Source organism: Sorghum bicolor, chromosome 1 (genome assembly GCF_000003195.3).
Source record: "Sorghum bicolor cultivar BTx623 chromosome 1, Sorghum_bicolor_NCBIv3, whole genome shotgun sequence".
Lineage (NCBI taxonomy): Eukaryota > Viridiplantae > Streptophyta > Magnoliopsida > Poales > Poaceae > Sorghum > Sorghum bicolor.
In genome coordinates this window covers 30,826,796-30,854,630 of record NC_012870.2, presented here as the reverse complement: position 1 = coordinate 30,854,630, position 27,835 = coordinate 30,826,796, and the positions used below count along the sequence as shown (strand labels likewise).

The window sequence follows — 27,835 nt, the reverse complement described above, 5'->3', positions numbered from 1 at the left end:
CATTTTCCTAGTTGGGATATTATTATCATTCAGAGTCTTGATAAGACCTTTTTCCAACTCAGTCATGTACTTGTGGCCTGAAATAACTGATCCCTCTGTCCAGGGCATAGCTCATGATTATGTTTCAAATCTAGAGTTTTAATCTTCCATATACCTCCATCTTCTTTCACCATCATAACACAAGGACATTCTGATTTCTGTTGAACATTTGTTTTCCTTCTCCTAACTGGTTTCTTTCCAACATCCTTGTCTAAATCTGCCTCTTGCTGCTCTAAAGACTTTGGTTCCTTTTCTTTTCCTTGACGATTGCATCTCATTGTCACTTTCACTACCTCATTATTTTTCTTCTTACTTTGAGTTCTTGTCGTATGTGTTATGGCAACTTGAAATCCAGCTAGGAATACATAAAAGTTGAAGAAATAGTGAGCATCATTCCTAGTCTTAAATTCCATTGATAGCTGTGGGGTATACTTGTTGCTGATTGGTGCATTGTTGCCTTCAGATGCAGCAACCTGCTCACTTTTAATGAATTCTTCAATATCCTCCTCCGTGAGTTCCTGACTGCCATTTACATGCTCATTATCATCTGTTACAGCTGATGTAATATCTGAATTTGTTGGTTCTGCTGCTATGATCCTCAAGTCATTTTCTCCCATTGTTGGTTGATTATCTTCATCTTCATGTTGGACCTGTAAATATATTAGCAGCAGTCTTAGTTTGTTATAATTGGTACTTTTAATGCTATTTTTTTTACTGTAGACTAAAGTAGTTGAAGAGATCATTTTTATGTACCTCATCAATTTCCATGTTGTTGAATACATCAGTTTGCCAATGATATTGTCCATTTTCAGATCTGTCATCATCAGCCATGCTTGCCATTTGTTCGCCCTGTTTTTGCAAAGATAAGTTTACTTTTGATGCTAGTACATATTTGGTGTTGCTTATAAATGTAATCAACCATTGCTTTATCTTTGTATCTACCTCGATGTTCTTGACTCTGATATTGACCAGTTACTTGCGGTCCAAAGATTCCATCTAGATTCTCAAGGCTCATATTCTATGTATTTTGTTTGTCAATGAAAGTGGTGGTTATTTACCAAAAAATATAACACAACTAGATTGACAAGCATATACAACTTTACCTCATTCATATCATTTCCAATGATCATCTGTGTTAATGTTCCTTGCATCCTTTCATGCTGCTGCACAATTTTTAATAAGCCTGGTAAATTGCACTTCGATTGTGCTAAATTTACACCACCTATGCAGCTGTAATTTCCTCTTTTGTGCACTGTAATTTCTATATACTTGTAGTATTGTTTTACCTGCCTATTACTGTCAGATTGATCATCTTCCTGTGAATTCCTGATTTGTTCCAGCATAAGTTCAGTGAAGCCTCCCTGCATTGAAATACAATTTAGTTTAAAAATAACCTTTTGTTATCTTCAGATTTTTGAATGTAAGCAATGATTTCCTAACCTTTTTGTATCTGTAGGTATTTGAAGGGCCTGCAACAGATCCGGTAAGCATTTCTGCATCATAATTGGTGATCCTTGATGTTCCATGTGAGCTCATTGATGTTGGATAATCATCAACTCTGCTTGTTGTCATATACATACTATTTTGCTCACAAAAAATAGAGCACTTAAATACTTATTTTGATTTTTATTAGATATTCTTAAATTTTTAATTGCTTCTCTGTAATTCTTTTTTACCTCAAGTAATTGATTTCTGTCAATGTAACTGATGTCTGATAGATTTGTTGACATAGAATGTGAAAATGTATTTTGTCCACCTCAACCCTGCATCTATTTCAACATATATACTTGTTGACATATGTCCAGTTGTACTGGGTAAATGATTTTTTAGCAATATTTTAATCTAGTACCTGGTTAGTCTGGTACATGAGTTGTAGTGTTTCTTGCCACTTCTTTATCCCATCTGTTGTTGTGAGATCAAAGTTTGTTTGTGTGTTTTCGCATCCATGTGTATATGGTACCTGCAGTAATGTTAAATTTAGCAAGATTCACCTGTATTTGTAGCAAGTACATGGAAAATAGATTTATCATAAACCAAAACATAAGTATTGAAATTTACATTACCTGAAAGTTATTCCCATCCATAGTTTAAGTGATCTGTAATACTTTGTACTCCAGTCTTAATTTTGCCCTATTCTTTGCCTGCATTTAGTAATAAATGATGATATGTCATTCACAAGGATAAAGTTGAACCATCATAAAGAATAAGTATTTGAGATTATAGCCAGTCCTAGCCACCTCTGTCCCTTCACCACATCAAAACTGGTAGTTCAACTGATATTGTTTTGAGTAGCAATACTTGCAGGAACCTAATATTCAAACTGTTTACATGTATTTTACAATTGCACTAGCAGCATGTACAAGTTGCACTATGTCAAATACGCAATTTCTTTATTTTTGTTTTGTAATTTATTTACTTTTAATCAGAATATAGTTAATTGCATGTCTGCAATTAATTGGTTTTTCTTTTGTAGTTGCAACATGATTTGTAGCTTCTGAACAGTCAGGTGTTATATTCATTGTGAAGTTTCTACAAGATCATGTTGTTGATGTATTCAAAGCAGATGTAAAAGGGCATGCATATATGCAGGTATGTAAAAGAGTTTTCTAAACAGTCAGGTGTTTTATGCAAACTTGGTTTCTTTTTCTTTCTGTATCCTTCTTTCTACCTTTACTAGGTTCAAGCCCGTGCGTTGCTACCGGACAAATAAACTGTTATGGTATAAACATACAAATCGCATGATAAGATAACAATATTATGAAATTAAATAGACGTTAAACTGATGCTATATATAGCTAATGACCCATACTAAGTTTAAAATTGTGTCATTTTTTAGGTACGCTAAGGACTGAAATTCAATCATACACAATGATAGCAATACAAATTGCTAAGTGAAGCAAAAGAAATCATTACTCAGGGACAATTTATTTTAGATGCAAATTTTTTATCAAATAAAGACTAATCTCCATTCTTTTTCTGGAAGAAAGAATATCAAGGATACTGCTAACAGCCATTGTTGAGTTTTTGCAACTATAAAAAAATGAGATAATATCATCCAATATGGACCAAACTGATAGTCAATGTTTTGACTCTAGAACATGCATAGAGTGATGTGTAATTTTTTTCTACTTGTCCACAATGTCCAACAACAAAAGAAAATTCAACTTATTTATGCCCTGTCTTCATGTTGAACCCTTCATCTTTTATGTTGGAGCTCTGCCCTCTCTATCGATCCCAGTGGCTCAAGCTGTCACAATATCATGCCTACATCATACTATTCACCTTCGACTGCTAGCAAGCTGCCTCACTGGCAAGTATTTTGTTCTCATCTCCTAATCATTTCTGATCCACTGGCTTCATTCTTTGAACTTCTGATTTAATTCCTACATTGTGTTAATCAGCATGCACATGATTTTCACAAGGAACATTTTCTAACGAATAGCTAAGAACAGAGTTTTTTGGTGCATGTGCCCACACAAGATCTGCTTGTACTTTGCCTGGAAATGTCAAAGAAACATCAAGATCTAAAGAAAATAGAATGGATGATTCCATGATGCTAACAGGACTACAGCAATCTCTGAATTTTCTTTTATATTATTTAATATTGATAGAAAAATAATGGACAAAGAAATGATCACACCACTCATGTAGAGCTTCCGATGGTAGGAACGCTGTGCCCATTCCTTTGATTTCACATATAGCCAACGTCATTGGCATGGCAAGCATCCACATCATGGGCTAGTTATTAGCTCCCTGATCCAAACAGTCATTGGCAAGGCAAGCATCCACGTCTAGTTATTAGCTCCCTGATCCAAACACCCCTAGGAGGAGCAGGAGAGCACCAAACCATATTACATCAAACATATGCCAATAAATAGTTTAGAAATTAAGTGGAAACACTTCATATACAAATAAAGAAAAAGAATGTTCAGAGGCCCTAGTAGAAAATGAGATCCTGACACTTCCACAGGTCTTCAGAACATTATGCAGTGATCGAATTCACCAATTGATTAGCATGGTCAACATATTTATAGTTTCCTTAGCATAAAAATATAACTAACAATATATTTCATAACAATGTGTCAAAGAATCGACCTTAACACATGGAAACCATGCAAGTAGTTAGAATGGCTCGGAGCAACAAAAAAAACACCCTGCAATACCATTGCCTTGTGAACAGAAAGTCTACTGTTAAAAGTTCAAGAAAAAATAATTGGCAATGATTTATTTGCAAAGAGGGTAGTCAAACTGAACACATAAAAGCCGTTTACTCTACCAAACTGACAGGCTCACATCCTGAGTTGTTCTTCAGTTAATCGTTAGTTACCACAAAGCTACCCAATGAACACAATGGCAGGCTCACATTCTAAGCTGAACTCTGATCTTCTCTAGTGTTTTGTGCAAAAACAGATGTGGAAAGCCAAGCTTTTGTTTTCTGCTGTTCATCAGTGAGTCATCTGAACCACAAGGTACTACTTCCTTTGTTTAAAAAGTGGATAACATTGCCACTGTGCCACATGTAATTGACAGTATCCCCAAAAATATCACTACTAACTTGCCTGGCCCCAAAAAAATATAACAGGGGATCTTATTAAGCACCTCAGACCAGTAAAAACATGTGTTGGCTGCTTTCAATTAGTAGAAATATCATATTATTGGATTCAATTTTAAACAGACATCTTCCCCATGTAGTTGCAGGTTGCATGAAAAATCTTCATAGCAGGAAGCAAGGAAAGCGAATGAAGTAACTCGAGGGAACTATAGACCACACAAGTTCAAGTCCACTAAATCAAGTTTTATTTTGAAGACCAGTAATTGGACTGAATCCACTACTCCTGGAAATCAGATTTTTTTATAGAAAAAATATATGAACTGTTACTGCTTGTGCCACTGCATTAGTTAGACATTACTCTTTCAACTTCAGAGTTCAGACCTACTGCTTACCTAAACCAGAATAGTACGTCTGAGCTTCTGCATGGTAATAACTAACGCACATATATTTGGGGTAAAAAATATTGTACCAGAGCAGCAGCAAGTCCATATTACCACAAAAACAAGATTATGTTGACTCGCAATTCAGAGTCTTGATATTTTGCTTAAACAAAACAGATATATCTATGAATTCTATGAAACTTCAGAAGTAAACCCGTGTAATGTTAAAAGGATTTTCATTGACGATACATATAGATCTGGTTGCTCACTAATATGCCAATTTCAGAAAGTTGGACAAGCCATGTCTGCCACCGCTCTATTGCAAAGCTGCCAGATCTAAGGACATGGCTGTCATTTCTCCTATCCACATATAGTTCACAGTCAAATTGTGAATTTATTGCTTACCATTCCATTGATTAAGCATTCAGTGGACCATGATTAAGTAGAGGCTAGTTTTTTAATTGCTTTTTATATGTTTGAGAATGCAATACTCCTCTGTCCATACAAACATGATTCTGAAAGAAGTTCAGTTATCAGCTTCGATTTAAGAATCATCTGGAAAGTTTTTTTTTTAAATTTAGTTCCCATATTTTATATGTGCCTCAAATAAGCTTTTCTTGGCTGTATATATCATTGGGCATATACCAGGAACTCAAAAATAAAAAAGAATTATGCTGATTATCCAGCAGTCAAGAATTTACAGCCAATATTTGTAGGACTGCAGCTGGTAAGAAACGCCTAGATGGCAAGTGACAGCCTTGATGCCTATCTGAGGTGTGTTAAAATTTGGTTAACAATTAAAACAAAATGGTAGAATATTAATTAAATTGTCCAAAGGACTCTCAGCTTGTCTACAGCATTATGCTGATTTAGTCCACATTATAAACTCATAATGTTTAGGCAATGATTCTAGACAAATCAGTAGCACTGAATTGGATTAATTAGCTTCTCACTGAGACATATAATAAGCAACAAAAAGTTCACTGAAATAAGCATCAAGATCAGAGTACCTCAGATATCTTTGAAAGGGATAATGTATACACTTGTAATTAAATCAGATCTGAATACAAATGACAGTAGGGTTTGAGTGCTCGATTTCCCACAGCCCGAAGGGTAGAGAAGGGTGGGCATACCTGTTGGATGCTCGTCGCCGATGAAGGGCCCGACGAAGACTTGAGCGGCTGGTGGGCAACGGAGGCACCTTCTTCTCTGGGAGGCGCGAGATGATGGCGGCGTTTGATCCCCGCGAAGTGTGTTGGCGGCGCGACTGGTGGCGGCGGTGGACTTTAGGACGTGCTCTGGCTGCGGCGGTTGAGGCAGGGCCACACGATGTGGATCCCAGCCTCCCAGGCTTGGACTGATGTCGTGGTCGGAGGTAGAAAAGATGGCGGCCATGGGTGAGGATGGGTGGAGCGGCGTGGCGTCGGCTTCGGCGTTACAGGGCGCAGCACGGCGTTGGCGGACCGAGCCACGCACGGATCAATTCATGGATCGATGGCTAGGGAGAGCAGATCGAGTTGTTGCCTGCTAGATCCGCCCATCCACATGCCGTCGAGGAACTGCATGCGGGCGGCGGTTGCGTAAGGGGTGAGGGTGGTCGAGCGGCCGGCGATCCCCAGCAGCTGTGCGCGGGCGACGGTTGCGTAATCGAGCCCGGGATATATTAGCGTACGAGGGGGGCGATTAGCGTGAGGGGCGGGGCGATTAGCGTCGGCTGACGATGACCTTCGGGTCTTTTTATTGTAGAGATTCCATATGAGAACCTCCAAGTGCTGGATCTTTTTTTTTAACAAAAGTGCTGGATCTGTTACTCCACAGTGAGCAACCAGGCCACGCCCTACTATTTGATTAAGTACAAGTAGCAGGACATCTTTTTCATCCTAATTGTCTTTTCGTTGGATCTAAATTCTCCTATTCTTTGTCCTAAATTGCTGTTGTTTTTGGTTGCTTTTTGAGAAAGTAGATTGAAAAGATTGGGATACTAACCTTTGGTGATGAGATATAGTTCACTCTTGTAGTGCTTCTTCTTGAAAATTTCCTGTTCTTTTGCAATCTGATTTCTTCCCCTTTCTCCTGCTCTGCGTGAGGAGAGCAAAGGCTTTCCCCATGCACATCAGATCTGTTTTCTTCTCCGTTGTTTCTCTCCTAAGTCTGCGCCCTATATATGCTATGGATTGCTGGGTTTGGGCTTTTTATTATGGGTTGAACACTCAAATCTGTTAAATGGATTTTTTTTTCTTTTATTATGGGCTGTACAAAAATTACAATGGGTTTTCTCTATATGGGCCTCTATGGGTTGATGCTGCTAAATGAGTCTTTTTCCTTTTATTATGGGCTGTACAGAAATTATAATGGATTTTCTCTACATGGGCCTCGTGGGCCTCTTTGAGAATGGAGGCAACCAACAATCATGTGCTAACTTGTTATAGAACACACAGTTTCTTGTTCTATTGTAAATCATGTGTTTTACATACAACCAACAACCATGTGTTTTCTTGTCCTAAAACACATGGTTTTTTTGTATGTTACAAATTGTGTGTTTTGCAGCCAACAAACAACCATGTGCTAGCTTTTGCTAAAACACACGGTTGTTCGGTAGACAGACTCAAAAAATAGAGGTGTATGTAGCTGCTGTAAGTTTAGATGGATGATCTGAATTTTGGTTAAATCATGGACAGGTAAACTCATTGACACACACAAAAAAAAAATCTATTTGAGTAGCTCTACATCCTGTCCTTGGCGGGTATGATTCCCTTCAATAAATTTTGGTAAGGAGTTACAAACATATGAACATATAATATACAGAGGTGTTGTACAAGTTTATATACCTCTATTTTTTTTATTTGTAACGTTTTCCAAAGATACGCGATCACCGGTCGGCCTTGGCATGTCTATCAACACTACTTGCCAGTTATATATATATATATGTGTCCAGTATTTGAGAAACCATGTCAAGATCAGGGAGATGATCTAGCAGGCAGCAGGAGAAATGGGACACATTTAACTAAATCGTCTATAATTTCGAATGCAATTGCCGGACCATGATCAGTAGATGGGATGCCAAAAAAACTTGAATTGTATGCCAATCAGCAGTACCTGGGATGGGCGGCGAGAAGCTCTGGCCCTCAGCTGCAGACGCTGGCGGCCGACGGAGGGCAGCGAGAAGCTCCGGCGCGTGGGGGCGTCGGTGCCGGCCCACACCATGTCGCGCCGCGCCTCGGTGGAGGTTGCGCACCCCATCGCAGCCACATCGCGACGGCGCGGGCGCGCGCTAGCCGGCCTGCCGCCTGTGTCGTCCGTGCTCCCTCCACCGATCGCTGCTGCATCGCGATCCCAGGGGGCGCCGGGGGCGCCGGGACCACCACAGCCAGGACCTCGTCCAGCGCACAGGAAGTCGGTATGGAGGGGCCCATACCTCTGCCTAGGATCACGCCGGCGACGTCCCTTGGGGATTTTATCCAACCGGCGCTGGAGAAGGCCGGCCAGCGAGACGCCGCCTGATCCGTGATCCTCTCGATCCGGTTTCAGCGCGGTTTCAAAATTTGGCCGGCCCCACTTTGAAGTTTGGGTCCAACCAGCGACGCATCACAACCCACGACGCTAGGCGTCGGACTACCCCGACACCGCCGCCACCAAAGCCCATGCTCGCTACGCCGCCGCCGCACACACCGCAAACCGATCGCGATCCCAACACAGGCGCCGCCCGGAGGACCTCGCGAACTTCCTGCCGTGGTCTGGCCCGCCCCATTGTAAATCCCTCGCTCTTCGTCACCGCCGCCGCATCGTACCGCAACGTGTTGATGGCGGGAGGAGGAAGAGGCGGCGGTCGGGGTGCACCCACGCGAGGAGCTCCGGTGGATCGCCGCCGGGGTAGGGGGCGGCAGCTGGCCAGCTTCCACGCTCGAGATGAAGACCGGCGGCAACGCGGACACACGGAGATGGACAGTGACCCGGGCAGGACACGCAGCCGGCCCGGCCGGGGAGGCTCTCGTCGCGGTGGCGCTCCGGTTCGTGGTCGTGGGGGTGCTCCTGCTCCCGCTGCTGGACGTGGTGCCCATCCTCCACCAGGTGGCCGTGACATTCAAGCCGGTGGCCATGGGGTTCCCCCTCTGGCTGGTGCTATAGCCGGAGGTCGCGGGAACCGTGGTCGAGGTCCCAGGCTGGCACCAGGAGCTGCTGAACATGATGGTACGGCGGAACTCAGAGAAGTCTCCGGTGCCGCCCATGCCAATGACATGACCCAGGAGGCGGATGATCAAAGCAAGGTGGTTGACGAGGAACTTGGCAAGAAGAGGAAGCAGAAGGATCTTTCCATGACGCTGGAATGCTCTATTTGCACTGAGGAGCATTTTACCATTAGGTGCCCTTTGCTGCGTGGCCCTAAGCCAACTGTTGCTCTCTGTGGCGCCGCGGAGGATGGGATTTTTCCAGATCTAGGCGGCCAAGAAAAATCATGTTGTTGACACATTTCAGTCATCAGCCGCAGCTCAGATCACTGTACAAGCAGGAGAAGTTTCCCCTCAGTTACTTCAAGCTGAATTGGCAAGGATTATTCCGGTTCGTTCGGATTGGGAGGTGCAGCAGCTTGGGGCTAAGTCTTTTGTTGTTCCGTTTCCAAACAAAGAGGAATTAGACCGCATGATTGCTATTGATACTTTCACAACAAAGAACAAGGAAGGTACCATCTCTTTTGCTGAGTATGAGGATGATATCCAACCTATCAGATTGCTGGAGCAGACATGGGTTGGTGTGATATATATTAATCTTAAGGAGATTAATATGGTAGGCCGCCAGTACACTTCCGCTTTTCTAAACCAGCGATTGCTTGGATGGGAAGGATGAAGACGTGATCACAGAGGACCAGCACAAAGGTGAGGCGAAACTTTATCGCAATGTGGATCTAGTACAAATTCATCTCCCATGCAAACTATACAAACTCTAATCTAGACCAACATCTCTCATGTGATAACTTCCGTGACAAAGTACACGAAACTTTACCAAAATTTTACCATACATGTGCTCCAAAGACGTGTCGCTAAGTTTCTTGATTTTCGGACTTCGTTTGCATTTTATATAATTTAATAGCACTTCACGCGCAACTTAGTCGTTGTGTTCCATGCGTGAGATGTTCGATATTTCATGCGTGCTCCTAGATACAGCCTTAACATACGCTAAGTAACACGAATATCAATTTTCAAACCGTCGAATTCAGAGATTCGATACACCTGCAGTTCAAACCTGCGTTTATCGTAGAAATTCAATTAAATCAAATAAACTAACGATATATAATAGAAAGATTTAAAAAAGTACCAAAACTTAAACATGTACTATTAAATAATGTGTAATGCAAAACAAAAAAGTTTGGAAGAAAAAAGCAAAAAAAAATCTTTACCGAGCGCCAAAAGTCAGCACTAGGCAAAGATGCTTTGCCAAGGGTTGCGCTAGGCAAAGTTGACCTCTTTGCCCAGTGCCGCTAGGGAGCCCTCGGCAAAATAGTGTCGGCCAACTTCACTCCAACAGAAAAAAACAAATTCAAAAAAAGAAAAAACAAAGTCGAAAAAAGTTGCCGAGCACCAGATTGGGGGCGCTCGGCAAAGGAGCCACCAGCTAGCGTCAATACAAGCCAACGCCAATTAAAAAAAATCTCACAACTCCACTCAACCGCGCGCCGCCAGCGCCCGCCCACCCCGCGGCCGCGCCCTGCACCGTCGTCCTCCGCCGCTGCCGCCCCGGCTGCGCCCGTGCCGGCCCCAGCCGCGCCCGGCCTCCTTCGCCGCTGCCACCCCGGTCCCGGCCGCGCCCGCCCCGGCCCCGGCTCCAACTGCCGGCCGCCGCCGCAGCACGCGTCCGCCGCGGCCGCTGCGCCGGTCCCGGCCGCCCCCACATCGGTCCTGGCCGCGCCCGCCCCGGCCTCGGCCGCGACCAGAGGCTGCCCCGGCCACGCCCCCTCCGACAGCTGCCGCGGCCACGTCGCCTACTCCATCGTGTGCCCCGTACCCCGGCCCACCCCGCATTGTCCGCCACAGGTACATCTAGGTTGACGTAGTAAGACTTCGTAGTAGAAGTTGGTGTAGTAGTAATTGGAGTAGTAGGAGGAGTAGGAGTAGGCGAAGTTGTGGTAGGCAATGTGGTAGTAGTAGTAGTAGGTGTAGTAGTAGTAGTAATTGTAGGAGTAGTAGGTAGTAGTAGTAGTAGAAGGATTAGAACTAGGAGTAGTAGGCGTAATAGTAGTTGTAGTGTGAGTAGTGGTACTACTAGTAGTGGTTATAGTAGTAGTTTACTTTGTTAATACTTGCATATATTCTTCTGCATGGATTGGAAATATGTATGTGCTTCTCGGCCATCGTTCCGGTGATGTATTTGTGGTTGTCGGTCATCGTGCCGTCTTTTTTTGCAGGTTTAGTAACCTCCCCGTACAGGGGAGGTGCTGCCAAATTTTTTCGTTCTCACTAATTGGTTTTTTAGGAGGGCTCCCGTTGTAGAATAGCTGGAGGAGCACGACTCGGCATTGCCCCGCTAGCCTGTCTTCACTGGCACCTACGGTATGACCCCTCTTTCTGTCACATTTGGTTGTGGGTCACCTTACCCAGTCAGGCGTCTCCCGTCCAAAACGGATACAGTTGGAAGTATGCAATCTTTGCATATGTATAACCATATCTATTTTGGATTGTCTACTTTTTTGGACAGCCCGCGGATGCGTAGACGAGATTAGTTTCCATGGTCTGCTTTGATCCAAGACAGGGTTTCGGCCTCACCTCTGTGTTGTTCTCCAGATACACACTCTCCCCAATGGGACGTGTATCTAGAGAATAGTGGGGAGGTGCTACCAAAATTCTGTCTCAGCTCGGAGTAGCCCATGGAAACTAACCTCGTCTACGCATCTGTAGGTGGGATTAGGACCTATTCTTACCTATTAGGTGGTAGGAACACAAAGTAGAATGCACTTGATGTTTATGTTCATCTTTGATATGCATGTTAGAGGATGGATGACCGTGAGTGGATCTACGCATGATACACAAGTAAGCATGATTCAACATTGAATGGGGGCAGAAGACAGAGGCTTTCTTGGACCGTGCATTCGGCAGTGGTGTGAATAGAGCGCGATTGGCGAAGTGTGCCTGTAGCAAGTGTGCAAATAGGAAATGGCAAATCCAGGAGACCATGGCTAAACATCTTCAGTTGAATGGCTTTGTGCCGAGCTATACCTGGTGGGTACACCATGGTGAAGCGCATCAGTTGAGAGAGGAGGTTGTGCGGCCTCGCCTCGAGCATGTCGGTGATGCTAGTGGGATTGTAGACATGTTAGATGACTTCATGCAAGCACAGATCCCCGATGGACGTGCGGAGGAGGCGGAGGCATCCGTAAAGGCATTCTATGACATGATGGCTTCAGCACAGAAACCCCTTCATGATCACACAACATTTTGTCAGCTCGATGTCGTTGGACGCATGATGGCGTTTAAGGCCGAGATCAACATGAGTCGACAACACTTCAATGGCATGCTGGCCTTGATTGCTAGCATGCTTCTAGAGGGCCACGTGCTGCCGAAGAGCCTGTACAAGTGCTAGAAACTCCTTGATGGACTCAAGATGCCGAACGAGCAGATACATTATTGTCCGAACGGGTGTGTCCTCTTCATGAAAGATCTTGAGCAGGAGAAGTACTGTCCGAAGAACAACTTTAAATTAAGTTACTTTCAACATTGGGTGCTATGAACTTGACTCCCTAACATGTCGATTACTTCATGATGTGTAGGTCATTCCTTGGTGGTGCGAAAAGTCCCCCGAGGCGTGGGGCAAATCGAGGACCATTGGTTGAGCGAGGAGTGGCGGCAGCAGCACACGGCTGCCCGGGCTCACCGTTTGGCCATGCCAGGTGTGCCTCACCATCAAGGCAACTGCAACGTCGACGACTTCGCCCGAGCTTGGGTACGTCATCATGTTTGTAACTGTTGCCATGCTTTAATTTAACTAGGCAAAGACTATTAACAAACTCCTCTTCATTCTCGCAGTCGGCAGCGCACGGTGGCCAGCCATGCTTCTACTTCGTGGCATATACCATGTCACACAAGGGCAAGGCGACGTCCGAAGTCTCCTTCAACCCGGAGGACCCGCCCGAGGCGTACACAAGTGAGAGCGCCTACAAGAAAGTCACCGAGTACCACGAGGTGGCGAGGGCGATGTATGGGTCGCATTATGATCCAACGACTGAAACATCGATGCGTGCCTCGTCATGTGTCTTCGAAAGGGAAAGAAACATGGGTGCTACTGGATGCTGAACAACGTGATCAACAACGCCACTACTCCCACTCTCTCCTAGATCCGAGCACAGACCACGAGCGGCTCCGGACTCCTGCCGATACGCAAGCTGCCGGCCTATGGACAGGCCCGGGTCGAGGCACTACAAGTTAGTTTTTGTTTACTCGTCGTGCATTACAGGATTTTCTTCTCGCTTCACTAACATCACCTTTGCAAGAATGTATAGGCCCAGGTGGGAACTTCGAACAAGAGGGACGACAAGCTGGATGCGGTTGTGGCTTCAAAGCGGGCAGCGCGGCTGGCAAGTGACCAGAGGATGTCGAACGTGCTGGCATTTCTGTAGAGTTCTCTGATTGTTACTCTGCCACCCAACTTGATTAGTCCACCTCAGCCTCCTCCCGTCGTTCCTCCCTTTGTTGCTCTCCACACTACTCCGATGAGTAATATATATCACACATGCATGTTATTTAGCTATTTAACTTTGTCTAAAGCAATCGCTGCTCTTGTGTGTAACCTTAGTCGGCGGGTTCGAACCACGTGGTGAACAAGCATGGGAGACCATCGCCGCCGTCACATGGGTGGCCCGGGTATGCACCTCCACCACCGCCTCAGTGAGTAACGTCGAAGAAGTTGTCACGTATTCCTTCTCTTCGTGTCATGGACTTGGACTTGTTGTGTTGAACTTTATGTCATGGATTTGGACTTGTTTTGTTGAACTTCATGAACATCAAGTTGTTGTATGGACTTTATCATAGAATAAGTGATGCTATTATAAGATATATGTGCTATTGTGATATATATGGTGACGGTGGTGATAAAAGTGATGGAATTATGATATAAATGGTGCTACTTATGTTTATGGTGATATTCATGTGATGTATATATATGATTTGTTGTGTTTGTAGTGATAGAAAGCAAAAAAACAAAAAAACTGGATTCCACCTTTGCCTAGCGCAACGCTAGGCAAAGAGCCTTTGCCGAGCGCTTCTTGCCGCGGCGCTCGGCAAAGCTGCCATGTTTGGCGTGGAAACACATCAGCTTCCCCAGCTTTGCCGAGCACCAGGCTGGAGGCGCTAGGCAAATAACTTTTTTTTAAAAAAACAAAATTTTCCTCTCTGCCGAGCACGTTATTCGAGGCGCTCAGCATAGAAATTTTCCAAAAAAAAAATGTTTTGCTCTTTGCCGAGAGCTAGCTTGGAGGCGCTCGGCAAAGAAATTTTTTTAAAAAAATGTTTTGCTCTTTGCTGAGCGCTAGCTTGGAGGCGCTCGACAAATAATTTTTTTTAAAAAAATGTTTTGCTCTTTGCCGAGCGCCAGACTGGAGGCGCTCGGCAAAGAAGGCGTCACGGCGGATAACGGTCACGACCGTCGGTTTTCTTTGCCAAAGGCCGCCTTGGCGCTCGGCAAAGGCTTTGCCGAGCGCCCGACAAAAGACGCTCCACAAAGGAGCCTTTGCCAAGTGTTTTTTGTCGGAAGCCCTTTGCCGAGCGTTGCGCTTGGCAGCCTTTGCCGAGTGCAAATTGGCCTTTGCCGAGCGTCTCAGGCACTCGGCAAACCCGTGGTCTGCGGTAGTGAATTGTCGTCTTTACATTTACAACTTGCTTATGTCTTTTTTGAACCCCATGTTTTTGTTCATCGCTTGATCCGACAAGTAAAGATGGCACCTTAGGCTTGCTGCCCGACCTAGGGCAACCTAGCAATGTCTTTGCCCCGACGGGGTCCCTTCCGCACGAGAGCTTCTATGGTTCCTTTACTAAACTAGCCGTTCTTCGTCACGGAAGTATGAGTGATTATACTTTGGTGGTTGGCTCGTAAACCTCTTCGTTCTTTACTATATAAGTGTGAGATCCTCACTACGTTCTTCAGTCCATGGTGGCCATGATGATCTAGCCCTAAGTGTGTGATATGGGATCATTCTAGTGTCAACACATCTATGTCAGGACTAATTTGAAAATAAACACTAATTCTGGAGTCGGTTGTCATCAATCAATCTAGCCTTCACCATCTCCTTCACCCCCAAGGCAACACTTAATTCAGTGAACCATAGAAGCTCGCGTAATAAAAGGCCACCGCCATCCACGGTTCTGCACTTCTGCTGTGACTTCCTCCTCATCGAAGACAAACTTGTCCTCACTTTGTTCCCCTTCCTTGTAGAGTCCACAAGTATGGACAATTAATCAGCCTTTTGTCGTCAACCAGATCACCCTCCGACCCAGTCACCACGTTCATCTTCCCCAGATTCTCTCCTAGGCTTTGCTCCTCCTCACCTTCATGGTCCTGCAACTTTATCAACCAGATCATCCTCCGACCCAGTCACGACGTTCATCTTCCCCAGATTCTCCTAGGCTTTGCTCCTCCTCACCTTCATGGTCAAGCATTTTCCCTTCCACAGCCCCGACAGCATTACGTATTTTATTGGACTAGGTAGCATGCCCGTGCGTTGCTACGGGATAGCTAATATTTTATATTAAAGACACAGGATCACACGATAAGATAATAATACTACAAAATTAATCTAAAAAAGTTTATGAATTAATAGTCAGAGAGAGTGCGGCGTCGTAGGCTGACAAACCCTTCCATTGGCTATCAAGAAGAAATCCTATTGGCTATGAGGATGACTTTAATGATAATTTACAAATAGCTAGCTAGATGAGGTATAGAAATAATAAAAAAGTAATCCTTGTGTTAGCTATCAAAGAGAGATCAAATAGCTAGTGACTCTTAAATAGCTAATTTAGCACAATCTCCTAGAAATACCTCTCACATAACTTTCCACTATAGTGTTTATTTTTTCTTATTTATATGTATTATAGATTGAGTTGCTACAGGACAACTAAACTTTATACTAAAAATACAAAGATTGCACAATAAAATAACAATATTGTGAAATTAAATACCGATGTGAAAGTGATATTTAATATAAAAGTAAAGTTTATGAAATTAACACAGACACGGAGAGCTAAGTTCATGAAATTAATAGTCCCAGAGAGCACGGCGTTGTAGGATTACAAATTCTATTGTATAGATCTTTCCGTGATGCAGCTTAGAAAATCTCTCATAAAACCTTAAAACAAAGTATGTTATGCTCACCATATATTGCACGTGTTAACACTATACAAATCAAACTACTAAAGGTGCTATATACATAATTTTACTAATCAAACATGGAATGAGACTGACTTATGATAAAAAATTGATACAAACACATACACACAAAAAAAGAAAGAAAAGAAAAGCCAAGCCTCATACCAATCTAAGCCTCTAGACAGACTAAGAGTTCGACTCAACAGAAGCACGAGATGCGAAACTTGGACAAGCTTTTTGCAGGCATGTTTCATATAGAGGATTTAAATAGCAAAAACCATCTATTTGTTTCACAGACTTGGACTCTATAGCTTGGGCAACCAAAGTAGTGATACCAGATATACAGGAAAGCAGATCCTTCAGAAGCTTAGGAGTCGGAATTGTTTGATAATGGTTTAAAGGCCACCAAGTCACCACACACGATGCTCATAGTAGCACCAAAGCCAGGATATATCTTGGACAAGTGTCATTTTTGGTTGGGTTTCCAATTACCAACAAAAAAAACATGGTCAAATGGTTGCTTCCTCCAATCCAAATAGCCGCTTCAAATGCTAAGTTGGCATCAATTCCACATCGATCTAGTCTAGGCACATATTGTTAAGCCAGCCCTTCAACATATCCAGTCTGAAACTCATACTGACAGTACTGTAGTTGTAGTTCCTGAATAACATAAATAAGCAAATTAAAAAAAATCATCAATCAGATTACCTGTTGAACTATTAACCAACAGATTTTCAGAAGGAGACCTGACCAAGTAAACTCGAAGAACTCCTCTATCACAGTACTGGACTAAACACGAACAGCTTGCATAAACACTAAATAGCTAATGAGAAACCTTGACTTGCTATCCAAAACACTTCATAAGCCTTCTCAAAAGCCTTCTCATGCGAAACTTGGACTGAGAGGTATCTGTTTCGTCAAGTACCTCACATCAGGGGCTTCCTTCATGGAGGCCTCCAAGCTGAACCCAGCATTCTAGGAGAAGAGATCCATGTTCTGCTTTGTCGTCTCCCCTTTTTCGTGTCTGCCGACATCCTCTATGCATCTTCTTCAGCTGAAATCAGAATAGAGCAATCTTCTTCAATAAAAGTTCAGCACATAATTTTCAAGCAGGCTGCATAGAGGAAGTCATTCACAAATATGTGGCCAAAAAATATACCAGTGTAATGTTATATTTACAAACAACTTGATCAGTGTTGATTTATTATCGCATATTAGCGAGGAATTTGTCCCTTCCATGTTGACTCTAAATGTCATTTAATCAATTGTACAAGGGGTGTATCAGTTGGATAAAGTGGTAAAATCTAGAATTAATTGGTTAATAATTTAAGAGATTGTGGCATGATACATAATACATCAGAGGCATTAAATTCCAACTGAGGCAAGTTCAGTACCAGAGATACATAATGCTGGTGAGGTAATAATCTAAATCATAGATGAACTAAAAAATTATGGGTATCAGTTAAATAAAGGAATGTACACAACCAATCTGTATTGCCCACAGAAACAACACAAGTCGTCACTTCACTTTATCATATCACAAACCAGAATCATGTATCGGCAAGATTAGAGAAAAGGTATGAAATCAGATCATAAGTGACATCATTTTTCTGCAGTTTCCCCAGTTCTCAACTCAGTAAATAAAATGGTGCATACTCTTAACAAGTTAGTTAGGGAACTATGGCACAAATATGTGTTGTCCATATGTATATCAAAAGTCAGAAGGCAAGGCTTGGCATTACAAATTTATACCTATCCATCAGTGATCTTGTTCCTCTTTCTCTATGTCCAAAATGCAACCAAACCAAGCATAATATTTAGTACTCGCATGAAGAAGAAAACAGAGCACGCGCGCTCCGACGTTCAGCGGATGGAGGACGACCTGGGCCTCGCCTTGGTGGCCGTGATTGGGGGGAAGAGGCCCAACCTTTCAACGATGATGGTCTCCAGCTACCTTCTTGAGCGCTTTGAGCTTACCTCTTTGGATGCTGATGTTCGGCGTCATGAGCCTGAGGATTTCGTGGTCCGCTTCCGCTGGGCGGCCGACCGTGACCGGGTTCTTGCGGCAGCTCCGACAGGCCCCCCTCTGCCTCTGGTGTGGCGTCCCTGGAGGAGGACGTCCTTGGCAAGCGCCAACACATTCAGGTTCAAGGTCTTGTTGGCGTTGCGACGTGTTCCCCTGCATGCGTGCAGTGCCGAGGTTGTCCAGCGCATCCTGGGCCCTTGCTGCGCTCGGATCATGGTGGTGCAGCTCCGGGATATTCCGGATGATGATGAACGGGAGCTGTTCGTCACCGCGTGGTGTCTACATCCAAGCCTCATTCGCCCTGAGGTGGCGATTTTCATCCCAGAAGGCCAGAACCCACGCTGCCCGGGGCAGTAGAGGCGGAACGGTCTCAGTTGCCTGGACTGCGCTATGTGGTCTCCGTGCGGGTGGTTGCCGTCCAAGATTGGAGCGAAGCTGCCAATGCTCCAGGTGATGAGGACGTGGGTGGACACGACGACGATGATGCCGGCGCCGGTGGTGAGCCAGGACCTCCAAGGGGCCCAACGCCGGACTTCAACCCCACTCCGACGCGGGACAGCGACTCAGATGGCTCCATCGATAGCAACTTCAATGGGGGCCATCCCGGGTTCGACAGCCGGCGCCATGGTAGCTGCGCGCCGCCGGAGGTGTCCGCCGCGCCGCGGTCTGTTCTCGTCGGGAGCCTCGCCTGCCCGCTGGTCCCCGGGGCCCGGTTGGGATCCCTCAGGCGTGCTGCGGTGGTGCAGGAGGTGGGACCCCCCCGGCTGGGCTCGCGTGCTGCTGCTGTGCTGGGGGCGTCCCGTGATGCGCTGTCGATCGAGGCAGAAGCGCACAGTCCCATCTGCGCGACTCTGCTGCCCGCGTCAACTCCGTCTGCCCATGGGCGCAGGGTGGTGTCACGAGACGCGCTGACACCGTCGATGTCCGTGCAACGACTGGAGGAGTCGGAGCGCCCAGGTGTGGTGGGCCGCTTCATTGACTCTGCTCCGCTACTGCTTCAGGTTGGGAGGAGTTCTGGGCTGCCTGACCCGCTACCCACGAAGGATTGGTGGGCTGAGTTCGTCCCTATCGAGCTTGGGGGCCCGGTGGGAGGCTGTCTTGCCGCCAAGGTGACGAACAATTCTGAAGAGGTCCCTGTCGCTGCTGGCGCGACCGGTTCGCCTAGTCCTGCGTCCTCGACTAGTGGTGACCCTGGGTGTGCCACATCATCAGCCACCCCTGGTGCCTGGATCGTCTACAAGCGTCGGCGATTCAGGAAACGGGCGGACATCGACCGCCCCACCTCGCCGCGTTCCTCACCATCCAACCTTCCTCTGTCGACAGGTACCTTTGCGCCACAAACTCCGGCTGTGTCTCCAACGACCTCCAACCTCAGCCTGCGTCAAGGCGCGGCGCCAACCCCGGCTTCTCCTCGGATCGCGGACTGGCTTTGTATCCCCATCCAAACGCCTTTGCTCCGAGGCCCGCCCAGGCTGCGCAGGGCACGTTCGCCGGTGGCCACTACCCTGCGACGAAGTGTCCGCATCGCCGCAGCCCCACGGGAGGCGGACTCTACAAGACAGGCGCAGCTGGTCCTGATGCAGAAGCCGGGGATCGCACCACCCACGCCAGGGGTGGACTCTGAAGCCGTCCGCAAGTACCTGAAGGCCTTCAGGCAACCACTCTCTGATTTTGGTCATGGTGCCTTGCAATCGTTACTTGGGGAACAGGTTGATCTAGTAGCCTTTAACCTGAACGTGCTGGGGCTGGAGGGCCAGGACTTGTAGTCTGCTGGACTCGCCCATCTGAGTAGCAAATTTTGTGTGGAATCAAAGCTGGACTCCCCAATGTCTACGAATCAAAGCTGTTTTGTGTGGAATGTGCGGGGTCTCAACGACTGTGCACGGCGTAGTGTGGTCAGAGAATTTTTGTTGCAGCATAGAGCCTCTGTTGTGTGTCTGCAGGAGACCAAGCTCTCCCAAATCTGTAATGCCCTTGCTAATGACATTTTAGGACCCATGTATGATTACGACTATGTGCCGGCTGTCAACACTGCAGGGGGGATTCTGTTGGGTTGGCACAGAGACTGCTGGGAGGTCTCGGGGCTGTCTAAGGGTGTGCACTCCCTATCCGCTTGCCTCACACCTGTCGGTCCCATGCCTCCATGGTGGATCACGGTGGTCTACGGCCCGCAGCTTTTCATCGACAAGGTTGGATTCCTGGCGGAGCTTCTGCGCTGCAAGGACTCGTGCTTCGGACCTTGGCTGATTTGTGGTGACTTTAACATGATTTACCAGGCGGCTGATAAGAGCAATGACCGCGTGGACCGCAGAGAAATGAGGAGGTTCAAAACTTTCATTAACCAAGCTCAGTTACAGGAAGTGTCACTTTTGGGACGTCGCTTCACTTGGTCTAGTGAACGGCAGAGGCCAACGCTCGAAAGGTTGGACCGCTGCCTCGCTTCGGTGGACTGGTTTCAGGCGTTCCCGTATCACTGCCTCAGGCCTTTATCTTCGGACTGTTCTGACCACTGCCCCTTGCTGTTGCTGCTCGACACAAGGCCGGCTGACAAGCGCCGCTTCAGGTTCGAGTCCTTCTGGACTAAGTTGCCTGGGTTCATTGATGTGGTCACTGCGGCTTGGTCCATTCCAGTTACACAAGTAGACCCCTTTCGGCGCCTAGATATCAAATTCAGGTTCCTGGCTCGTGTTCTTCGGAGCTGGAGCACGACCAAGGTGGGGTGCGTTCGTTTCCAACTGGCTGTTGCGCGTGAGGTGGTCCTGAGGCTTGATGAGGCCCAGGAGTCAAGAGTTCTCTCGTCCAGGGAGGTAGAGCTGCGCAAGGCCTTCCAGCTCAGAACTCTGGGCCTCGCTTCTTTGGCGCGGACCATTGCCAGGCAAAGGTCCAGGTTGCATTTTCTGGCCGAAGGGGATGCGAACACAAAATTCTTCAATCTGCAAGCATGTCACAGGAAACGCAACAGCAGGATTCAGTCACTGCTTGTCCAGGGCGCCGAGGTTTCTGACCCGAGCCTTCTGGCACAGGCAACTTACGACCACTACAACTCCATCCTTGGCTCAAACTTCAAGAGGACGCAACACATTGATCTCGCCCTTATTGGGCTACCCACTATGGACTTGCAGAATCTGGAGGTTCTCTTCACTGAAGCCGAGGTTCGGGGGGTGGTTGCTGATCTTCCTAATGACAGGGCTCCTGGTCCAGACGGTTTTACCGGTCTGTTCTACAAGCTAGCTTGGGACGTCATCAAGTCCGACATCATGCATGCATTCAACGCATTCTGGGCACAGGACTCCAGGAGTCTGTATTTGCTGAATGATGCTTATCTCATTCTTTTAAAGAAGAAGCCGCAGCCGGTTCAGCTCACTGATTATAGACCAATAAGTCTTATCCACAGTTTCAGCAAGCTGGTCACTAAGTGCTTAGCAAATAGGCTAGCTGCTGTGTTGAGCAGACTTGTAAGCCACAACCAGAGTGCATTCATAAAAGGACGCTGCATACATGATAACTTCAGAACAGTGCGCCTGTCCTGCAAGGCTTTGCACAGCCGCCAAATTCCAAGCATCCTGTTGAAGATCGATATTGCAAAAGCCTTTGATTCGGTGTCCTGGACTTTCCTGCTGGAAGTCTTAGAGCACTTGGGATTCGGCAGTAGATGGCGCAACTGGATCTCTGCAATTCTATGCACGGCAAGCACGAAGGTGATCACCAATGGGATCCCGGGTCGAAGGATCTGCCATGCCAGAGGCCTGCGACAGGGGGATCCCCTTTCTCCCATGCTGTTCGTGCTCACCATGGAGGTATTCAACCATGTTTTGTCTTGGCTGGACTCGACGGACTTGCTAACAGTTTTGGGGCAGCCTGGCCAGGTGCAACGTGTCAGCCTTTACGCTGATGATCTGGTCATGTTCCTTAAACCAGTGGAACGAGACATTCAGGCACTGAAGACATGCCTACAGATTTTTGGTGATGCTTCGAGGCTTTATGCCAATCTGGAAAAGAGTGTTGCCACCCCCATCCACTGTTCGGATGAGCAGATCGCTCTGGTGCGTCACTTGCTGGATTGTCGGGTTCAAGACTTCCCCTGCCGCTACTTGGGTATCCCCTTGTCCATCTTCAAGCTGCGGCGGTGTCATGAACAGCCACTCATTGACGCGGTGGCGGCCAGGCTGCCGCTTTGGAAGGGCAATCTGTTGAACGTTGCTGGCAGGACGACGTTGGTGCGCAGCACGCTTTCAACGATCCCGGTCCACACGTCCATCGCCCTCTGCCTTTCTTCGTGGGCAATTGAATCCATTGACAAGCTTCGCCGAGGATTCATTTGGGCCGGGGCGGCTACGGTTTCCGGAGGGAAGTGCAAGGTGGCATGGTCCACCTGCTGTAGACCGCGTGAGCTAGGCGGCCTTGGAGTGGCTGACCTGCGGCGAACAGGGATTGCCTTGAGGGTGCGTTGGCCATGGATGCACAGAGTGGGCCATGCGCGCTCCTGGGCTTCGCTGCCAAACCAGGAGGAGAAGGCGGTGCTGGACTTGTTCAAGGCCGCAACGGCGTCCTCCGTTGGAAGCGGTGAATCAACATTTTTCTGGATTGATAGCTGGCTGCATGGCGCCTGTGTGCGTCAACTTGCACCCGCCGTGTTTGCTGCTGTTCCGAGGCAGCGCTGGGGGACGACCGTGGCGGAAGCCCTTCAAGGCTTCGCCTGGGTTAGTCACATTGCTGGGCCTCGCTCCCTCAGATTGATTGCAGAGTTTGTGCAGCTGTGTAGGGAAATCGAGCGGGTACATCTGACGCCCGGGGTGCCGGACACGTTCACCTGGAACCTAACTTCTTGCCAGAGCTACTCGGCGGCGTCCGCCTACAGTGCCATGTTCTTTGGCTGCTCCAAGCCGCTGGGGGCTGCTCTGATCTGGAAGACCCCGGCGCCACCACGTGTAAAGTTTTTCTTCTGGCTTGCCCTCCATGGCAAGTGCTGGACGGCTGACAGGCGCTGGCGCCACGGGCTGCAGGATGACAACTCGTGCATCACTTGTGACCAATCTGACGCTGGATCACATCATCTTGGGTTATGTTTTCAGCAGAGAGGTTTGGGCGGCGTGCCTCAAGTCGTTTCGCCTGCTTGAGCTGATTCCAACGCATGAGGAACGAATCATGGACTGGTGGACGACGTCTCGTAAGCGTCTACTGAAGGTGCTGAGGCGCGGTTTCGACTCCCTGTTCTTCTTGGTGGGCTGGAATGTGTGGAAGGAGAGGAACGGCAGGACCTTTGATAGGGCCGGCCGGCAGCCTTAGCAGCTCGCACAGGCTATTGTGGAAGAGGCCTCTCTTTGGATCGCAGCGGGTTACAGACCTTTGGGAGCTCTGGACGCCAGGCGCGCTGGGTGATTAGTTTCGCGCCTCTGTGGCGCGTTTTTCTCTTGTCTTCTGTGTTGAGTACTTGTGTGGGGTAATCTGTGGATTACTTTGTGTAAACTCTGGGTTTTCTGCTTAATGAAACACATGTCGTTGCATGTTCTCGAAAAAAAAACTCTTGAAATTTTGGAGAAATGGACATAGGTTGTGCATCTTTGCGGCGTGGCTTCGCTTTGCTGCCGTCCTCCAAAATACAAAAATAACATCTCCTCTCAAAGCATCCATTTATATCAGACAACAAAATACAAAAAAACAGAACATCTCTCATTATCGATTTTCACAAACATAGTATTAAAAAGCAGTGACTATTGTTTTGAGTGCCTGAATATGCAATCCATTATCTTAAGAAATCATCAAAAAACAAGACTTGGTTGTGCCCAACTATTCTTTTGGAAAGTTTCCAAGTTTTTAACTAAGACATCATGGTTTCATAGTCTTGTTTTTCGTGTTTTGACAGAGTTGCCTTCAAACTCCATCTTAGTAGAAAGAGGTGATATTAGGCACTGTTATAGATCTTTCTAATTACTGACATAGAGCTTTGATTAAATATTCAAAATTTATAGATGTATGCTCAGTACCATAACAAAATTGCAAATAGCTGAATTGCAGACAACAAACCTGCACCAACAATTGTATGGATCTCAACAACGAACAAGATGATTTTCCCATAAGATGCAGTGAACTCCTTTAGAACAACCTTTAGTATATCCTCAAATTCATCACAGAATTTAGTTGCATCAAGTAGGAACGCACTACAGTTTGCAAATGAAAGCTTTAGCAGTGATACATTATATTAATTATAGTTGATTCGACTGTGTTTGGCAATCAAATTGTAGCCCAATATACAACAGTGCTCATACAAGCTGCTATATATAATTAGACAATGAAAAATTAAGCACCAGTTCTAGGCCATGTATCTACTTGCTATATGTTGGAGAATATAATGAAATCCAACAAGCAGGGGAGGGGAGAAACGAACCTTTAAGCAACAGCTTGAGGTAATTAGACTACGGCAGGCGGACATCAGCCTCTGTGCTCTGGCACTGACCTGGGCGGAGGGGACAAACGAACCTTTAAGCAATAGCTTGAGGTAATTAGACTACGGCAGGCGGACATCAGCCTCTGTGCTCTGGCACTGACCTGGGCATTGACATTACAGTCGAAGCTGACTTCAAGGGCGTATGAGAGGAGTCTTTCCACCGCAAATCCAGGATCCTTCACGTGTGCTCACTTCTTGGAACACTTGTTGAGGTGTTGATTCACTAAGTGTTGTCTTGACTAGCACGGTGATCAATGTGCCAAATCTCTTGGGCAAGCTTCTCAAGAATTTCATAGAGAATTGACTATCTTTCATTTCTTCCCCAAGTGCCTTGAGCTCATTCACAATGACTTGCAACCGGTGAAACATCTCCGGCACACTTTCATCTTCTTGCATCTTGAAGCTTGAGAACTTTTCTTGGAGGATGTATCCTTTGGCGGTCTTGGTTCCCTTGGTGCCCTCAAATGTTTCTTCTAATTTTGCCCATGCATCATGAGCATTCTCAATGTTCTTAATTTGCTCAAAGGTCTTGTCATCAAGAGCTTCATGAAGAGCACTAATGGCAATATCATTGCATTGTAGCTTCTTCTCTTCGACCGGTGTTGGTGCATTTTCATTTGCAACCTCAAACTTTGTTTCGGTCACCTTCCAAACCTCTCTATTGATTGACTTGAGATGAGCAGTCATCTTGGACTTCCAATATGCATAATTGGTGCCATCAAAGTAAGGTGCCTTCTTGGTGTTGTTGATATGCAAACTAAGAGCCATTTCTTCACCGTAGGTTGTTAAGCCTCAAATAAACGGTGCCTCGGCTCCGATACCACTTGAAAGGTCCAAAAGGCTAGGGGGGTGAATAGCCTATTTAAAATTTCTATAAACTTTACTAAGCAAGTGAGTTAGTAAAACAAATGGCGAAGCAATTCTAGCACTAGCTCAACTAAGCTATGCAAGCCACCTATAAAAACTAGTACAAGGCTAAACACTAAAGCACAACAACAAGAGAACTAAACTAAACAAGCTACACAACTAGCAAGGTATGCACAAAAGTAAAGGAGAGGTGAGTGATTGTTATACCAATGTTGTAGAGTAGAAATATAGCCAATCAATCAATCACAACTCTAAGAGAATCCTCGGCAAGAGATGACACAAGATTTTTTACCGAGGTTCACTTGCTTCCCGGCAAGCTAGTCCTCGTTGTGGCGATACACCCACTTGATGGATCACGAGCTAATTGGCAATCCAAAGCCAAACCCTCAACGGGTGCCGCACATCCACTCACAAGATGGGGATCCTCCAAGCCACGAGCAATTCACTAGAGTAGCCAATTGCGATCTCCCGCGGGGAAGGCTCAAGAACCCCTCACAAATCACTTGGTGAGGCTCGAAACAATCTCCAATCACGAGCTCAACACCACCGCTGCTCCAAGCCGTCTAGGCCGTCGGGAAACACCCAAGAGTAACAAGAAATCCACAGCAAACTCAAGAATCAAGTGCCACTAAATGCAACTCTCAAAGCAATGCACTTGAATCTCACTCAATCTCACTAGGATTAGCAATCAAGCAAGGAGATGAGTGAAGGGAGTGTTCTCTAGCTCAAAGTATGCCTCAAGTAATCAAATGTGCAAGAGAGAGCCTCCCAAAGCCGGCCACCCACTATTTATAAGCCCCTCAAAGAAACTAGCCGTTGGCTGTTTTCACTGGGCTGAAAACGGGGGCATCGGACGCTACTAAGTGAGCACCGGACGCTCGACTCTCTGCATCCGGTGCACTAGGGTTGGCCACGTGTCCTTCCTCGATTTCGCGTGTCAGATCCTAACGGTCACCTGCGGATCACCGGACGCTCTGCAGGTCCACACCGGACGCGTCCGGTGCACACCGGACTCATGCGCAGAGAGTTCCGCAAACCGCAGGGTCACCGGACGCTAAGCACCGGTAGCGTCCGGTGCTCACCGGACCCATGCACAGAGAGGGTTGCAAAACGCCTTCACACAGGACGCTAACCACCGAACGCTCTCAGAGTGCGTCCGGTGCTCAACCCTAGAAGGGCAAGCACACCGGACTCTGAGGCCAGCGTCCGGTGCCTCCGTACTCAGCGTCCGGTGAGTGTTTCTCAGTGAGAAAACACTCCCGCGACTTCACCAAATTTCCCACCGGCGCAATAGGAAATATACACTTATTTTCTCAAAAGCACCGAATCCCGCCTCGCAAGCTCGGCGGGAGGGAGAGAGGAACCCACACCCCTCTCAACCCTAGGAACTCCACCTCCTTTGCAAATGTGCTAACACCAACAAGTGTCCACCACCAAAGTGCATGTGTGTTAGCTTTTCACAAACATTTTCCCAAAGGAGTTAAGTCAGCACTTTACTAGATCCTAATGCATATGCTCAAGATATGGACCTAGTAGCACTTGATTCGAGAGATGACCGTGATTTCCCCTCTTGATAGTCGGCTATCTATCCTAAACCCGGTCAATTGCTTCTCTACTCATCTTAGACCGGCAAAAGTAAAACCCTATGTTTATACCTTTGCCTTGATAACTTTGCTCCTCGTCTATCATCATGATCTCCACAACAAGCTTCATCTCTTTGTAGTCATGTGGCCACCTTTCCATGCCACCATGCACCTTCATCACATGTGTTGCTATGCCTAACTCAAATCACTTAAACACAAGGCATTAGCAACTTGGTGTCATTAATTACCAAAACCAAACTTGGGCTTTCACCTAGAAGGGAAGGGAGGGGTGCTGGCTAGAGGGTTGGGGAGGGTGCGCGTCAGGGATTTGGGAGACGGATAGGGCTTGGGCGAGTGCAGAGGGAGAGGCCGAGCGTATCTAGGAGACAAAGAGAGAGGGTGCGGCTGTAGGGGAGGAATGAGCTAGGGTTTCTAACTTCCTCACTGAATATACAATTAGGTAGTGATATCGGGCTAGTCTTCTCTCTTTCTAGATAGGATGTCTGGGCCTTTATTTAACCGAGGCAGGCCTTGTAATGTGACCATCTTTATAATGCCCGCCTCGGTCAATAGGCATTAACCGAGATGGTTATATTATAG

At 46.5% G+C, this 27,835-nt stretch overlaps 1 protein-coding gene across 17 annotated transcripts in view; it reads left to right on the top strand.

The window, feature by feature from the left end:
- The window catches only part of LOC8059642 (GDSL esterase/lipase At1g28600), a 55,507-nt gene that overhangs the window by 24,858 nt on the left and 2,814 nt on the right, over positions 1–27,835 (top strand). For 3 of the 17 annotated variants that reach the window (XR_002455404.1, XM_021465613.1, XM_002467254.2), the window contains exons 8-11: positions 503–549; positions 852–1,522; positions 2,513–2,628; positions 11,437–11,513. The gene's annotated coding sequence lies outside the window, so the exon portion shown is untranslated. Of the gene's footprint in view, positions 1–502; positions 550–851; positions 1,566–2,512; positions 2,629–2,875; positions 3,139–3,253; positions 3,356–4,431; positions 4,509–4,731; positions 5,141–7,314; positions 8,065–11,436; positions 11,514–27,835 lie in introns of those variants that run through there. The other 14 variants (XR_002455398.1, XR_002455395.1, XR_002455400.1 and 11 more) reach the window with 14 other exon arrangements.